This window comes from Jaculus jaculus, chromosome 4 (genome assembly GCF_020740685.1).
Source record: "Jaculus jaculus isolate mJacJac1 chromosome 4, mJacJac1.mat.Y.cur, whole genome shotgun sequence".
In the NCBI taxonomy this organism is placed as follows: Eukaryota; Metazoa; Chordata; class Mammalia; order Rodentia; family Dipodidae; genus Jaculus; species Jaculus jaculus.
The window spans coordinates 98,810,097-98,828,621 of NC_059105.1; positions in this window are offsets into that span (position 1 = coordinate 98,810,097).

Genomic DNA, 18,525 nt, shown 5'->3' on the forward strand with positions numbered 1-18,525 from the left:
AGTTCTGGAAGGAAGCCAGAGACTGTATGGCAGGGTGAAGATTGTGGTCACAGGTGCAGTTGGCAGGTCCCACAGTGCTGGGGTTTTGCTGGCAGTTTTTCATATTTTTTGACATATCGATTCATTGCCTAATCTCAGACTGTATCTTTATATGTTATTCTCCCAGGCTAAGAGTTTGTCTCCATCTGAATTTTCCATTTTTATAAGTATAGAATTGGAGTCTACCCCAAGGAACTCATTTTAACTTGATTGCCTCTATAAAGTCCCCTCTCCAAATAAGATGCTATTCTTAATTCCTGGTTGGGGGTTAAGGCACCAACATTGGGGTGGGTATATAAACCATTGTAGTAAATGTGCTATTCTTCCAATAAACTAACTAAATTGCAATTTCAATTTCAAACCCTTTTTGTATTTTTGCTCCTATAATTCCAGATTGAAATTATCTACATATAATTATCACAAGCTGACTATATGAAGTTTGAGGAAAGCAACTTTAAGATTTTTGGGGTTTAGGATAAGTAGAGTAAAATGTGTTTGTTTCATAAATGAAGGGATCTGTTATAGTCAATTAACATTGCTGAGACAAACACCCACCATAAACAGGTGGTAGGATGAAAGGGTTTATTATGGCTTATAGCTTAGAGGGACAGCTTCATTAAGACAGGGAAAAGCATACCTTAAGCAGGGGTTAGACCATATCCTAGCTACAACAGCAAGAGTGAAATAAGCTATGGCAAGGGGGAGCTAACTATAATACCTGTAAACCTGGCCCCAGTAGTACACACCTCCTCCAGCAAGACTCCCCCTCAAAAATTGCTGCCAGCTGGAGACCAGGCAATCAGAGCACATGAGTTTATTGGGAACATCATATTTAAACCACTAAAAGATCCTTGAAATTTTAAGTAAATTTTAATTTTAGCTTGAAAAGAATCTGCCAAATTATATCAGTAGCATCTTCCACATTCTGAGTTGAGACCATTACATCAGAGCATAACATCCAATCTTCACATGTGACTGGTCCCTGAGTCAGACATTTCACATCTCTGGGGATCAGTTACTACATTGTCAAGTTTGACATAGCAAAGTGAGCCTTGTTGTCTTCTTATATTCACATTTTATTCTTTTAGAAGTTGTCTTTCAATTCCACAGTATTCATGTCTTTATTTTCTTTTCAGGTGAACATATATATCCCATTAAGCCTTTCTCATGTCCATCTCAGGATCTGATGATGATGTGCTTTGATCCTGGTTTCACTTTTGAAATCTCTATGAATTAGGTTATGCTGGTGACCACTTAATATATCATGCAAACTTAGATACTTTTTAAAGATAAATGTGCACTGGTAGCAATATATCTAGACTCACAGGCTTTGAATGAGCATATCTCAGAATACAGAATGTAAAGTTATCCTAGTTAAATTTTAATTTGGATTTTAAATTCCATGCATTCAGTAGTTCTTTGAAGAGGGTTTTGGAATATCAAACTGGCTAACCATTAGATATTGAGACTGGACTTAAGTGAAATTGCTTAAGCATAATAAGATGTATTTTAAAAAAGGTTTTCATAATTGGAGTGAAGCAAGTTCTCAACTTTAATGATTATTATAGTTATGAATAATGAAAATAAGTGTAAATCAGTAAGTTGATGATCTACAAATTTTCGATGGTAAACAATGTTCCTTTTGGTCCTTAAACATTAAATTGGGTGAATCCTCATCCTACTGTGTGAAAAAATGTCAAAATTTGCAGCACCTATAATCTGCTGGACTAGTGTTCTCATGGTCCATCCAAGTCTTTCATGTTTTTATAAACAATTATATGGACATATGAAGTGTATCTTTCATGTATGGGCTCAATAATATGTTGTGAATTGTAGACATTGATGTAGAGCTTATCACTTATTAAGATTAAAAAATAACACCACATGCCTTTGTGTTATTGGAAAAGGTGTAATGTATTCTAAGGTCAGATAATAGTATTATAAAATAAGAATTTCCCGAAATTTCCTGTCAGTGACTGGGTGATGGCCGTTGTTACTTGGAGGCACAGTGCTTCCATGGCTCTCCCTACTTACTTCCAAGTCCTCTGCCACCTCCCTAACTCCACATACATTTCAACCTCTTTCCACTTGATAACAGGTTCTGTGCCCACTCATCTAGACTCTTTTCTTCATTATTGCCTGCTGAATACCCATCTGGATATTTGACAAAACAAAAATAAAAATCCTACTTAGCAACTAAAAAAGTAGACAAAGACCTCAGAGTCTCAACATGATTATTATATTAGAACATTAGTGGAGTTGAAAATAGCATGCTTGCTTCTTCCTTGAAAATAAAAGCTCAGATTTTGTTTTTGTTTATTCCAAGTTGTAGATCTTTGCAATATGCAAAAGTGAATCAATAAAACTAATTTCTTTATAACTGCTTTTAACTCACTGAACTCTGAGCCCAATCTACGCATACACTATGGCACACTGTGTACCCCAACACCACTGTCAGGTAACAAAAGGCTCTTATTGTCAGGGTCTCAGAAGTCTTTATAGGAAATCAAATTAATCAGAATGGGGCAAAAATAGAAAAGCCAAAATAAAGAAGGGAGAATTGAGAAAACATCACTAAAGTTTTTTTTTGTTTGTTTGTTTTTGTTTTCAAAAAAATAAAAGAGCACAGGGTACAAGATAAAGGCAAGAAGAAAACCTTAGTACTTTGTAAATTTACAGAGAGCCTAACAGGACCTCCTTTCTGCAGTGCTGAATTTCAGCTTGTGGGGCAGGGGAGGGGGTGTAGCAGACAGATTCAGATTGGCTGAGATGAACTTCCAGACCAGGCACAGTTATGGAGGAAGGGATATATATTGAAGTTTACAGATCCAGGAGAAGTTCCAAATGGCAGAAGAAACTGGCCTGCCTTCACAGGCCCAAGCAGAGAGAGAAAGAAGTCACAATCCAAAAGCCACAGCACATTTCAGGAACTCCAGCTAGGCACACTTTGCATATCTTTAGATTGAAATCTGAAACCCACCACCACACCTAAAGATCCACCCAGTGGCATTGTCTCCAGCCAGGTGGCTACAGATGCAAACTACAAACAACTGAATATATTGGGAGCCATCTATTCTATTCAAACCACCACAGGTGGGGAAGTGCTATATCAGTCCTGTATCATGATTTTGTCATTCTTGAAAGCTGTAGGTAGGGTGAAATGTTTGTAAGCATGTCATCATGACTTTTCTGTCCATGTTTAAATGAGATTCCATATGAAAGAACAGGGCATAAATCTCCTGAATTAAACTGTGACTGTGTGTGTAGGCCTATATCCCAGATCCCTGGGTGGCTGGGACAAAAAGATCATAAGACTTGTTTTAGATACAGAATGAGTTCAAAGGCAGTTTAGGCAATTTAGTAAGATGTTTCAAACAAAATGAAATAAGAAAGAAAAGAAAAGAAAAGAAAGAAAGAAAGAAAGAAAGAAAGAAAGAAAGAAAGAAAGAAAGAAAGAAAGAAAGAGAGAGAGAGAGAAAGAAAGAAGGAAAGAAAGAAAGGGAAGGAAAGAAATAAAGAGAAGAAAATGAAAATAGGATAGGACTGGAATATGAGTGAGTGGTAAAAATCATTCCTACCATGTACAAGCCCAAGGTCTCATCCTCAGAAATAAGGGGCAGGTGGTTTAAAATAAAAGAAGAATCATGAAAGTAGGAGAAATAGTAATTTTGCATTCTTACCAGATATGACAGAGATCTGTTTCACTGAAGTCAACAAAATTATGTATTTATAAACACACACATATACTTAGTAATTAAAATATGTTTTATTTGGAAAGAGTACGAGTTAGAACAAAACATTTTTCTTTTACAGTTGCCCACCCCTACTCTATCCACATTTTTTTGTTGTTGTTTTCTGCAATTTCAGTCACTTGTATTCAATTTTGGTCATAAAATATGAAGTGAAACATTCCAGAAATAAACAACTAGTAAGTTTTGAATGGTACTCTTTTCTGAGTAAGGGTGAAATCTCCCATCCTCCTCTGTTCCCCTATGATTTGGGTAATCCTGTTAGCAACATATCCATGCTGCTTATGCTACTTGCTCTTGACCCTCACTTTTCTTACTGGTGACCTTGAAGTGGAAGAGAAATGACATTGGAAGTTCATCCAGGACAAGGGGAAGCCACAGAATGCTTCCTGCCAAGTTAAAGCTGAAAAATTTCAACTTATGTAAAGGAAATTGAATGCTGAGGTTGCTAAGATATTCTGTTAGAATAAATCTTTTCTCTGTGAAATTGTAAAAGGAAAAGAGAAAGGTGTGCTAGTTATTCTTTCACACCTGAAACCTATTGAAGTTGTGGTCACAGTTTTTGATAAGTGCATAGGAGGAAGCATTAAACCTGGTGGTAGAAGATATGAACAGAAATGTGTTCCAGCTAAATGCAACATTACACCAGAGCACACTGAGCACATACTGAAGACGCCAGAAAAAGATTCCCTCACACAACATCAAGCCATCACCACACTTATACATATTCCAGAGTAGGTTAGGACTGAAGGACACCAAGCTCCGGGAGTGACGATTATTGTTGTGAATTTCTTACTGTCCTGTCACTATAAAGTAAACATCATCAAAGGTATGAGCACTCAAGCAGAGAGAACATGTGTGGTTGATAGCAATCTACAGGAGCTTTCAGAGTGCTTGTTCCGTGGGTAAAAGGTGACCCACGTATTTCTTTTGTGACAGAAATAACACCAAAGGGTATTGTGTTGAATTTATATCGGTTTCAAAATATAAAGTGCATTTATATTTTTCTTTAATGGATATGTTCAATTATGTCTTTGTTTACTCACATATGTGATCTCCCTCAACCCAGGCATGTGTACAGGCCAATTATTTGTTCATGCAGTATTCTGATACCGTTTGACTGACCACTCTGCCATATGAGGATGAAAAACGTGCTGTTGTTGAGCACATTGCAAAATTTCTCACTTTCATGGAGCTAATTTCATAATTAGGGAGTAAAAATACAAACAGCAGATGGGATAGAGAAGGGCAGCAGCAGACTTCAGCAGCATCCCGTGGATGGCTGGCCGACAGATTGTGGGGAACTGGAAAACAGCAACCAAATTGCCAACAATGAAGTCACCAGTCAGTCAAAACCAATTGACTGTCAAACCACAACCCCATGCAGATTTCTCATTGACTTTAGAACCTTTTTGATATTTGTGAATGAAATGTCAAAGTGATGATTTGGTTTACATCACAAGATAGCACAAATCACACCATCCCTCTTATCTGCAAAATTCGTGCAGTTATTGTCTGGTATGAGAACTCACATGCTTACAGTCTGAACATAATGTATTCTTTACCTTCTTACTACATATTTTTTCTAGTATAAGCTCATCTGTGTCTTAAGTTAGTATACAATATAATTCATAAACTACTATGATATAAGAGAAAATTGGGTTCCTTTTGCTCAAGAAATCTTCTAGAAAGCTGCAAAATATATAAAGGATATAAAAACTGACAACTGCTTGATCCTAACACTCATTTCCTATTGCTTTTAAATATCAAATGATATGGCAGCAATCTCTTTAACTAATGTGCATAAAATCCTTACTGAACACACCGGGCAAGGTGCTCATCTAGATATATAAATTCCATCCTCCAGCTCCCCACATCAATTAACAGCTAATGAGGAGGTGGCTCAGTGGGTAAGAACACTTGCTGTGCAAGTGTAAGGACAAGAGTTTGATTCTTTGCACCCATATCCAAAGCCAAGCATGATCATACTTGCATGTAACCCCAGTGAGGCACTACTGTAATGCCCTGGGCTACAAGTCTAGCTGCAATATTGATGAATCCAGGTTCAGTGGGAGTCTCTGTCTTATAGAAAGAAGGTAGGAGATGGATAGAAGTGAATACCCAGTGTTATCCTCCGGTATCCACATGCATGAGTACATACCATAGACATACTAAACATACCACTCTCACACACAGAGAACCCCCAAACAAAAACAACATGTCCTTGTGAAAGGCAGGTAGAGAATACATGCTTTCTTCATACTAGGGTATAACAGTAATAACCTTAGCTATAGTCAGCTACCAGATACTACATGTTTAATTATTTTCAATTTTGTAACTATATAAAGTCATTTTTGTCTCCAATTGTACAAATGAAGAAATATGCATGTATGTATGTGTGTGTGTGTGTGTGTGTGTATGTGTGTATATATATATATATATATATATATATATATATATATGAAATATAGTTTGTTTTTTTTTAAGATAGGGTCTCACTCTAGCCCTGACTGACCTAGAATTTACTATTGTAGTCTCAGGATGGCCTGGAACTTTTGGCAATCTTCCTGCCTGTGCCTTCTAAGTGTTGGGACTAAAGATGTGTGCCATTATACCCTGCAAAGTCTATATTTTTATTCAAGTAAAGCTTTATTTTAAAACTTTACATAATCCCCTCCCACCACACTCCTTTGTCTCCCCATTTCCCCAAACACACATTTTTTTCCCTATTTTTACTGTTCCCTCTTTGTGGTGTTTTGCTTCAGCTGTCCCCCATAAACTTAGGTGTTCTGAATGGCAGTATTTCCCAGCTGATGGCAATTGGAAATTAATGCCTCCAGGAGGTATTGTTGGGAGCAGGCTTATGGGTGTTATGGCCAGTTTTCCCTTGCCAGTGTTGGGTACACTCTCCTGTTGCTGTTGTCCACCTTATGTTGGCTATATGTTGCTCATGCCATCATTTTCTCTTGCCATCTTGGAGCTTCTCCTGGAGTCTGTAAGCCAAAATAAATCTTTTTCTCCTAAAAGGTGCTCTGGGTCAGGTGATTTCTGCCAGCAATGTGAACCTGACTGCAACACTCCTCTATATTGACCTATTCTTTTTCTTTCCTCCTCTTCATCCATGATAACCTGCTGGTGAGCCTAGTATTACTTAGGTCTTATGCAGAAAACAACACCCACTATGAGGTCATGCAGACAAAATCCTCCGTATGTCTGGAAAACAGCATTCCAAAGCACTCCTCCATATATTTTGGCTCTAACATTCTTTATGCCATTTCTTATACTATAGTACTTAATACATTAAGAAATATGATTGATAGGGCTCTTTAAGTGTTGAACACTGTCACAAGAAGTGTCTATTTTTTTGGCTGATCCATATGAATCTGAAAATATATAGTTACAAATCTCAGAACACAGACCTACTTCAAAGAGTTTTTATTTATCAGTTTATAAGTATATTATTGCCATATTTCTGAGATAGCTACAGAACTGGTCTAAGTTACTGGTGGATCCATTCTAAGATATTCATATAGGTCCCAGAACATGTCGAAACATATGGCTGAATTTCATTTTTGGAAGAATATCCCATAATGCGTATGTACCATATTTTCTTTATTCCTCTGCCAATCAACGGCTAGACTGATTTCATTGTGAACAGTTTGCTAATAAAGCTGGGAGCGCATATGTACTGACATCCTTCTGTATACATATCTGCTCAGCAGTGTGGTTACTGGATCGTATGGTAGTTTATTTCCTTTCTTTTCTAGAAAAGCCTACACATTGTTTCCTATAATTTACTAATTTACACCTCTAACAACAGTGTATGAGAGTTGCCCTTTATCCATGCCTTTGACAACATAAATTTCATCTTTTTAAAGTTGAATATAACATTTGCTGTTATCTAAGCACACATACACATAGTACTCAAACATCACAAGAATGCCTCCTTGTCTGGTAGGTATCTATGATCTGGATGCTACAGAGCAAATGAAAGCTTTTATTCAATTGTCAGATGTAGAGGTCTTCAGCAATACACACAGGATAGATACCCTCAAAGCATCTTATGAATAAATCAGTGCTTAAGTGAATGTATAAAAAAAAAACCTCTCTCTTGTTATCCTCTTCAAATCTGCTTATATACTGAATGCTTCTCTTTATTAATCAAAGTTTATGTTACAAAACAATTATTATTCATTTCTCAAACTGTATTTTTCTTTTACTGTAAGCATAGTACAGCAACATTATAGTTGAGAAACACTATTTTGTTCTTATAAGAAATTAATAGAATCATAAGATAACATAGCAAAGAAATACATAATTGTATTTCACTTTTCTGGACTTACATTATGTAATGAAATGGATATAGTTGGCCTCAAACTTTACACACACACACACACACACACACACATATATATATACATATATATATGCATATATATATATATATATATGTATATATATATATGTATGTATGTATGTATATATATGTGATGGAATAAATCATAGAGGTACATGAAGCCCATTTTACAAGTAAGCGTAATAAGGAAAACTGTATTTCTAAAATCATCCAAACTCAGCATTCAGAAATGTAATAAGATTGTAGAAACTTCACATTTAGATTTTTTTTAAATTTTATTTATTTGAGAGAGTATGAGAGAAAGAGGTAGAGAGGGAGAGAGAAAGAGAATGGGGCCTCCAGACCCTGTAGCCACTGCAAATGAACTCCAATGGCATGCATCGCTGTGGGTCCTGGGGAATCAATTCAAGTTCCTTTGGCTTTGCAGGCAAATGCCTTAACAGCTAAGCCATCTCTCCAGCCCCAGATTTGTTTTAAAGCCAAGTTCTTGAAAATAACTGGAAATATCCGATTAGCATTTCCTTTCACAATATTTCCATACCTATAGTTATAATAAGCCATGAATTCATTCCATGAAAATGACTATTATTGAAAAGACAAAGACCACAAGTACTTGTGAGCATGGGCAAAAACTGGTCATTTGCCAAATGATGGAGAAAGGTTCAGTCAGTAAGTAAAATACCAGGGAGGCCAAGCCACTAAACCAAGAACTTCCAAATGATCCAGAGCCCTCAACCTGGGTACATATGCAGAGGAAATGAAATTATTATGTTGAAGAGACATTCATACTCCCACGTTGACTAAGGTGTTGATCCTATCAGCCAAAATGTGGATGCAATGAAAATGCTCATCAGCTGGTGAGTGAAGAGAAGGTGGCACATATACCCACTGGAATACTATTCATGAATAAAATTCTGCCATTTGAGAAAAATTCATATGGAAGTGGAAATCATTATATTATACCAAACAATACACGTACAGAAAGGCAAGCACTATACATCATCAATCAGGAGAGGATATGAGAATGTGAATGTGGAAATAATGGAAGCTGAGAATAGGATTGTGGTTATTTGTGGTTAGAATAGTAAGGGAAAGTCAGGGATGAAGGAAAGATGATTCATGGGTGCTAAGGTATATTAAGATAGATAGGAGTAAGAAGTGTTGACGTGTGATTGCACTTCATAATGAGTATATATCTCAGCTACTTATAGATATTCTAGAACCCATAAAAGGATCTTTAATTTTTGTCCATAAAGAAGTGAAAAATATTTGAGGAAATAGATATGGTTAACATGGTTTTATCATAACACAATGTATACATATTTGGAATTAGCCTATGCCAGCTGCAATTATATAATATTTATGTTTTATATATCAGTTAAATTAATTTAATTGATAAAATAATTTTTAAAGTCTAAATCTAAATGAAAATAACTATTTTGTGCAGGGTGATTTCACTTATCACAAACAGAGCCTATGTTGAGGGGAACAGAGGAAAAGAATAATTATTTGTTTTAATTATGAAGTGGAAAAAATGGGGAGAATTTCAAATATCTATTCCTAGGAAGAATAACTTGTTATTTGTTTTAATACTTCTTCCCTTTTCTAAATTTGCTTTATATATTTGTAGCTTGATAATTGTTGTTTGGTTATACTGGAGCATGTGTTTAGACCAAATTTGATTTTAATTGGATGAGCAAGTTAAGAGCCGTGCTCTGCCCACTCGTCGCATAGATGAGCGTGTGAATGGTCCAGCTTACTGAAGTAGCTTTTTGAAGCTGCCTCTTGGTTATGGTAGGCAAACAATTGGAATTGATTGTGCAGTTCTAGGCAGGTTTATAACTGTGTCTAGCAATAATTTGTGGGGTAACAAGTGGGTTTTATATTTTTTATTTTATTTATTTATTTGCAAAAGAGTGAGAGAGAAAGAGAGTGAAAGAAAGAAAGAGAATGGTTGTGCCAGGGTCTTTAGCCACTGCAAGCAAACTCCAGACTCTTGTGCCACCTTGTGCATCTGGCTTTATATAGGTACTTCTGTAATACCAATGTGCCAACAACAATGGGGGGCAGTGCCAGGTGAATTCCAAAGGTTCTGGCCCTCTAGTGACATACAACAAGAGAGAGAGAGAGAGGGAGGGAGAGAGAGAATGGCTGCACCAGGGCCTCCAGCCACTGTAAATGAATTCCAGATTCATGTGTCCCTTTTTGCACCTGCCTTATGTGGGTCTTGGGGAATCAAACCTGGGTACTCTGGCTTTGTAGGCAAGTACCTTAACCACCAAGTGATTTCTCCAGCTCTAAAGATATGTTTTGCTCGGTGTGGTGCTACATGCCTATGATCCCAGGCTACGAAAATCTGACACAAAGGATATTATCCTTTAGGTCTCATAGCAAGATTCTTTCTTAAAAACAAAACAAAATATTTTTTCTGAGACAAAGTGATTTAAAGCTGTATTTTATGTAAGAAAGTGGTTGGACAGAATATGGGAGGTGGCAAGGTCTAATGGGGCACAGGAGAAAAAAGGTGAGAAAGGAAAGGGGTATACAAAATGTGGTGGTTTGATTCAGGTGTCCCCCATAAACTTAGGTGTTCTGAATGCTAGGTTCCCAACTGGTGGAGATTTGGGAATTAATGCCTCCTGGAGGAAGTGTATTGTTGGGGCAGTCTTATGGGCATTTTAGTCAGTTTCTTCTTGCCAGTGTCCTAGCACACTGTCCTGTTGCTATTGTCCATCCTCTGCTCATGCCATCATTTTCCCCTACCATCATGGAGCTTTCCCTCTAGTCTGTTAGCTAAAATAAACCTCCCCCCACCACAAGCTGCTCTTAGTCAGTTGATCTGCCAGCAATGCAACCCTGACTGTAACACAAACCTAAAAGATAGCATAAGTAAATAGTAGACATTTTTTTTTTCTTTTTAAAGGAAACGAGAGGGCAGGAAAGATGGTGCAGTACTAAAGGCACCGGCCTGCAAAGCCTAATGACACCAGTTAGATTACTGAGTGCCCACATAAAGCCAGATGCACAACATGGCACATGAATCTGGAGTTTGATTCCAGTGGATGGAGGCCCTAGCATGCCCACTGATTTCTGTCGCCCTCTCTCTCTCTCTCTCTCTCTCTCTTCTCTCTCTGCTTGTAAATAAATAAATAACATATATCTTGAAAACTGGAAGTGAGATTGCAGGGTCAGAATTACCCTACTATGGTAGAGAAAACTTTATTCTGAAACTGTGAGCTGTAACAGGTGAGTCCCAGCATGGGAATGGTTTACCTCCCCTTCCACACTCTGAGCTGTTATTCAGGGAGGCCCACGAGGTCTTCAAAACAAACCAGCTGCTGCCAAAGCACTAGTTCATCCACCAGAGTCTGCCATTGAAGGACACAGAAATCAAGCTGGAACAGATATGGAAGCCATGCTCCTGCAGGATAGTGGCCACAGTGCTGGAAGGCACCATACAAACTGCACCAGGAAGAATGCTGTCTACAGTCTGATCTTGCAAGCTAAAAAATCATAAGAAGAAAGACATATAGTCATGCAAGAGTGACCCCTCAGTGGAAGAGAATTCATATCTTGTATAAAAATGTTGTTAGAAAACTTTACTTGGAAGGTCAAAGACCCTGGAAGAGAGCTTGCCCTGTCCTTTGACGAAAGAGTGTCCTTATGCCCATCAAGTGTTCTTCTAAGTGAGTATATTTAAGCCCCTTGATAAAGGCTGTTTGCACTTTTGGCTAAAGTATCTTCTTTCTACAGATGGTAGTGAACACTGGGGGACCCACCACTCATCAGATGACAAAAAGAGAAAGCCCAGGTCTTAGCACTAGAAGGGTCATCTCTATCACACCACCAGATTGCAGGGAACATTGCAGAGGTTGTGATGGAAAGAATATGAGCCTGCTCTTACTACTAGCCAGAGAAATCCTCCCTACAGAGTTGGTGGTAGACACTGGGGAGACGCAGAGCTCGTGAAGCAGAAAATAAAATGCTGCTAGGAGCTCTCCCAGGTCCTCTAAGACTAAGGGAATATTGGAGAAGAGAAGGCAGAAAGGATGTTAGGAGCCATAGGAACCCTAGGCATACTTTGGGGCACTTTCTGCCTGACAGGAAATGACAGGTGCATTTATGAACCACACTGGTTACCAGTATCCCAAAAATACCTTCATTGTTTTGACCCCATCAACATTTTGGCATAGAGGATAGAGGAGGAGCAAAGGAATGAGAAAACAAAGCAGAGAACTGACAGCTTTGGAAGAGAAGGGTCTGCAGGGGACAAGGCCAGGGAAGAGTGAGCCAATAAAGATAAAGGGATGGGAAGGTGATAAAATTACTGTATGTGCATATAGTAAAGTTATTAATGAAATAAATATGTCTTAACTCTAATTTGTACAAATGACTTCAAAATATATAATTATAGATTTTTCTAATAAAGTCTAATTTCATAACTTGAATATTATGTATTTTATAAGCAGATTCTTTTCTGAATCACTAAATAAGTTTTAGTGCCTTTTAAGCAGTATCTAAACTTGAACTCAATATCAGACTGCACACCTTCCAAACTAGCTAGAAACTATATCTTTCTTCCTCCCTCGCTCTTGTTCCTTCCCTCCCTCCCTCCTGTCTCTTTCCTTTTCTTTCTTTCTTTCTTTCTTTCTTTCTTTCTTTCTTTCTTTCTTTCTTTCTTTCTTTCTGTCTGTCTGTCTGTCTGTCTGTCTGTCTGTCTGTTTGTCTGTCTGTCTGTCTGTCTGTCTTCTTCTCCTTCCTTCCTTCCTTCCTTCCTTCCTTCCTTCCTTCCTTCCTTCCTTCCTTCCTTCCTTCCTTCCTTCCTTCCTTCCTTCCTTTCCTTTCCTTTCCTGTCCATTCCATTCCTTTTCCTTTCTAATATGTGGCATGGTACATCTTTGTAAAGCACTCTTCAGGCTTCTTGTTTCACTATTTGCCATGTTTCCTAGCAACAGACTCAATTTGTTCAAAGAATATCTTAGTTGGTAGCTGGGATGGAAAGTGTTTCTGGAAAGAAGTGAAACACAGTATGGACTTTTGGCTGAGTTCGACTGAAATGTGTGACTACATACTTAATTTAAAAAAAAAAAAAAAGTGGAGCCTTAAAGTAAAGGCTGTGTACTTGTTTGTGTTTGGAGTTCTGAGAGACACCTTTGATGTAAATTTCTTTACAGGATTCTTGAAGCAATGTAAAACCTCACACATATTCAAAACAGAGATGTGACAGAGTTGTGGGCTTTTACAGTTAAAATTACATTACCACAGAAAATATCTGTTTGCATGTTACCTATTTTATATTCAACTGAGTACAAAGTATTTTATAAAATGTCCACATAAGACTATGTCATTCTTAATAAATAGTGACTTTCACAACTTCTAGTAAAATTAAAAACAAAAAAAAAATACCCTGGAAGAAAGTAAAATATATATTGTGCAACTTAAATTGCATGGTACATTTTGAAAGCACAAGAGCACTTGTTCATCTATTGAAGGAAAATGCTATTTGCTCTCTGCTGTAACTTGATTTCGAAGAGGGGCTTTTCTGCATTGGTGTGTTGAAGGAATTTTCAAAGTTAAGGACAGAAGTACAAATATTTAAGACAAAGAAAAACTTTGTGGGAAATTGCAGACTCTATAAAGGCTTTTATTAAAGGCCAGTAGGAGAGCAAATTAGTGCATCTGAAATTTTAATCAAACTGATATTTAAACCAATTTATTAATTGATTCCAGGATTAGGTTATAACTTGTGCTGGTAAGATATGTGTGCGTGATCTGAAAATCCTTGGGTTGTATCAAACTGTACTTATTTCTGGAATGAAATTGAAATGTACATTAAAAAGTACTCTTCTAGTTTTACTGGGCTAATTATAGATCTTGTGATGAGCATTGATCATTTTATGCCTACAAGGTTATGCCAAAAAATAACAAAACTTGGAATTTAGTACACTTGTTGACTAGACAGATGGTTATAGATAGCTTTAGATACATCTAAAGTCAAAGCTTCAAATATTCCAGTATATAGAAATATAGTACTGGAATGCTTACTAGAAAATTATTTATAAGCTAATAGAATCACTAAAGACCTCACAAACATCTGTAGTAAAATCAAAAGGATTTGTCAAATAATATTACGGAACAATCACATACAGCCTAACTTGAACACTAAATATGAGGACCCTATTACCCAGAAAACCTCAAAACTTCAGACAACAAATACCCATTTATACTTTTGGAATATGTAGTATATGAAATATTAGCAGAAAATAAAAAGTAATATATGCAATTTCCAGCAGGAAAGCAAGACAACAAATTGAGAAAAAAAAACAACATTCTCTTTTTCTCAATTTCTCTTTTCACACTTTACAATATTATGGCATTAAAGTTATAATCCATGATGACTGCCTACTAAAATAGTAAAAAAAACATAGTTTACAGTAGCGAACTATATTATAGGTTATTTAGTTGCTTGGCATGAAACTGATTTCCATTTACTTTAAGTGGGTTATGGGTTCTTTAATTTGAAGGGGGCAAATTCAGTTTTCTTCTGAAAGTCTCCTCACTCAGATAACATCAAACACAGTTCTGTTCTCATTTCACTGGACGAATAGCAAGAGAAAGATTCACCAACCTGAATAATGGCTTTATATAAGTCCATGATGCATTTAGAAATATTTTGAAAACAAACCAGTGGTAGCAATTATTATTGCCTAGGCTGTCTGGATTTAGCAACAAGAGGAGCATCCATTCCAAATTCTGTAATTCCTTCTTGGAATACACACACACACACACACACACGTGTGTGTGTGTGTGTGATACATATATATATATATATATATATATATATACACACAAATATATATATATGTTCACGCATACCTTTTTGAGGAATAATCATAAATGTTTTGAGATTACTAAGTGTATCAACTTTTATTTTTTGGAACTTTTATGATTTGACATATGGATATTCCCCTAGGGTTATAAAAGGACTCACTTGCATATGCAACACCCCAGACCAGAGCAATCCTACCAATCCCTGTCCTCAATGACCACCTCTGCTGAGAGTTGTCTGCGATTGTTCAGACTGCTAAATCCTCTAATACTTGTCCTGCCTCATTCATTCCTTCCCATGGATACTGCAATATAGTTTTCTCCTCCTGTTTCATTCCCTCTTCTCTTTCTCTGGCAGCTTCCTGAATACCCAGAGACTGTCCAGTGTGGCTGCTCAGGGCATGTCATGTCTCCTTCTCTTGAGAACTGAGATCATGAAATTATCTTTTCAGTGGCACTCCACTGGCTTTGCTTATTTTAGTAATAAAATATGTTTCACAGTAATGACTATAAATGTAGTTAAGAGAGTAGGTATTTCTACCACTGCAAATTGTGTTGTGACTTTCTAAACATACTTCATCATAGGATAAAAAATGTGGTTTTAAGTAAATGTTGTTACTAGTTTCTTATTTTATATTAATCCATCAAGCAGCTTGAAGCCATGCAGTCAGTGGAGAGAGTTCAGGTGTTGTAGCACCTCACAGTGCATCAAGCTAGAGGCAGCATAATGAAATTCTCTTTAGCATTCTGCTGTACGCCATTTTTCTCAGGGTCATTCCTTAGCAATTTAAAGTCATTTCCTATCTACACACATGGAGGGGCACAGGTCCGGTAAGTATTTGTTTATAAATGAGGATGCTTTAACCCCACATTCTTGCAGTAAAAATCAATACTTATGAAAATAGCTGTGAGGGTTCCTAACTGTCCTCTTTCTTTAGAATTCAAAATTAACCTACTCCACTTCAATTCTCCTCTAGTCTTCTAAAATCAATCTTATTTTCTATTCTGTTCTACAACTTTTCAGGTTTTAAGGATATGCTTGATCCATTGATCCATTGATATTTGGGGGAAGATTTTCAACAGATTGTAGATACCAAAAGTGACTTTCTCTTCTTTTTTTTTTTTAATTATTCGATATGGACATATTTTGTATGTAGACATCACATGTTGGTACCATCCTTTCCCTCCTCCCTGCCCCTTTTCTGAAGAGGTCTATCTTATTGGGGATGCAGGTCAATTCCATGGAGATTGTGGGTCATGCATTATGGGGGCAGCAGTCAGTTATGGGAGAGAGGCAATGTCTCTATGCAAAATGTCCCAGCTTGTGGCTCTAACAATCTTTTCACCCTTTCCTCTGCAAAATTCCCTAAGCTATGTTGGAAGCATTTTATGACTTTGTCTTCTTTATGTGAGACTTTACTCAGACAGGCAGAAAAATGTATAACAAACAAAAATTAGGGCTGGGTCAGGGTGAATGGGGACAGGGAGGGGACATGACTCAGTGGCAAAAGAGTTTGATATGCAGATCCCCAGAACCCATGATATGCCAGACACAATAGCACTTGTTTGTACTTCCAAGCACTTCTAATGGTCAGATGGTGGGGAAAGAAAATGCTTCAGAAGTTCAAGGGAACACTACCCTTTCACACAAGAAACCCTGCCTCAGACAAGGTGGGAGCAAGGATGGACACTTGAGGTTATCCTCTGACCTCCTCAGGCACACCATAACACATGTGCACACATGCATATACATGTACAAATATAATGATTCTTTTAATGATTAATACAGTTGATGTTCTGAGTTAGAATATTTTATGTATTGTCTTTTCTGTAGGCTTCAGTTCAAGAGTTGATTGGCAGTGGACAATTACTGGCACTAATAGTTATATGAGCCATCTATTAATTATTTTAAGTACTTTTATAGCCACCATTTCTCATCATTATTAACAACTGTCTGCAGGTCATCAGTTTCTGCACAATCAGTTAAATAAAAGAGAAAATCTACATGCATCTGAATAGATCAATATTATTGACTTATCATGTAGGATTGATATGTTCATAATGAGTCCAGAAATGTTTCAAGCCTAAGATATTATGAAAATAATTGTCCGCTGCCAGGAGTTTGGTTAAATAGCACAATAATCATTAACCACCTACAGATAGTGACTAAGAATTGCTCCTTCTCCTACTGATTCATCACTTTCTAAATTATCTTCATTCAACTTCCTCAAATTCTCTTGTTCCTATCTTCTCTCAATGCAGTGGCTTTCCAACTAGTCACTGCACCTACATTCTCATGTGTCTGTGAATTATTTTTTAAACTGCTGGCAATGAAAAAAGACTAATGTGTAGTGAAAAGAACATTGTCCCTATTCTCAATATTCCTCCATGATTTCTGTTACTTAAAGGCAATTGTATTAACTTCTGAAGATGGTATAAATAATCATTACATTTTTTTCACCTGTGGATACTTTATGCATTAAGAACTGAAAATATTAACTGCTGTGGATTTCCAAACATACTATCTCATCACACCTATTTTTGCATTGCTTCAGATTTTATTGATGCATATAACTGTCCAATATAATTGACTTTATTGTGACATTTTCAAACATGTATATGGCTTACTTTAATCATACTTAAATACTACATTACTAACTTTTGTCTACACCTGTTCCTATTTCTGGCCATAATTTTTTTTTCCCAAGTACATGTCTACTTTCATGTATTTTAGTTAAAAATATCAAAATTCTACACGTGAAAGAAAAACAGATATTTGTAGTTATAAAAAATATTTTCTTTATTTATTTGCAAGGAGAGAGAGAGAGAGAGAAGATAGAATTGGCATGCCAAGAGCCTCTATCCACTGCAAATGAACTCCAGATGCATGCTGCCTTGTGCATTTGGCTTAACATGGGTACTGTAGAAACTAGCCAGTTTAGGCTTTGTAGGATAGCACCTTAACCACTGAGAAATATCTCTAGTCCCAACATTTTTATTTTTGATCATCTTTAGTTCCATTTTATTAACTCTATTTTACTTATATCTGTTGGTGGGTCCTTGAGCTAATTCTGCAACTTGGCTATTCTGTCATTCACAAGTCTTGCATATATTTTTGTCTTTCTAAACTGTTCATTTTTGCTGATGTATTTCTATATAATATGCATATTTTGATGTGTTTGGAGTCATAAAAATAGCTTTCCTTAGTGTTTGAGTATATAATAAGTACATTCAAACATATATATTATATACCACTCCCTTCATGTAATTGTTAAGTTCATATTTTAAGTTCATAGAATCATCTACTTAAATTACTTGAATTAATGAGTAGACAAGGAACTCTTGAAGACAAATTGTCAATGTACAAGGTTGGATAATAATTTCTATCATTTTACACATTATAAAGTAATATTTACACACAACTATATGATAGTATGATGCCTTAACTCTTAAGTTTTTTTTTTAAATATGTATTTATTTGCAACCAAAGAGAGAAGCATAGAGAATGTGTATGCCAGGGCCTCAACCACTGCAAATGAACTCCAGATGCAT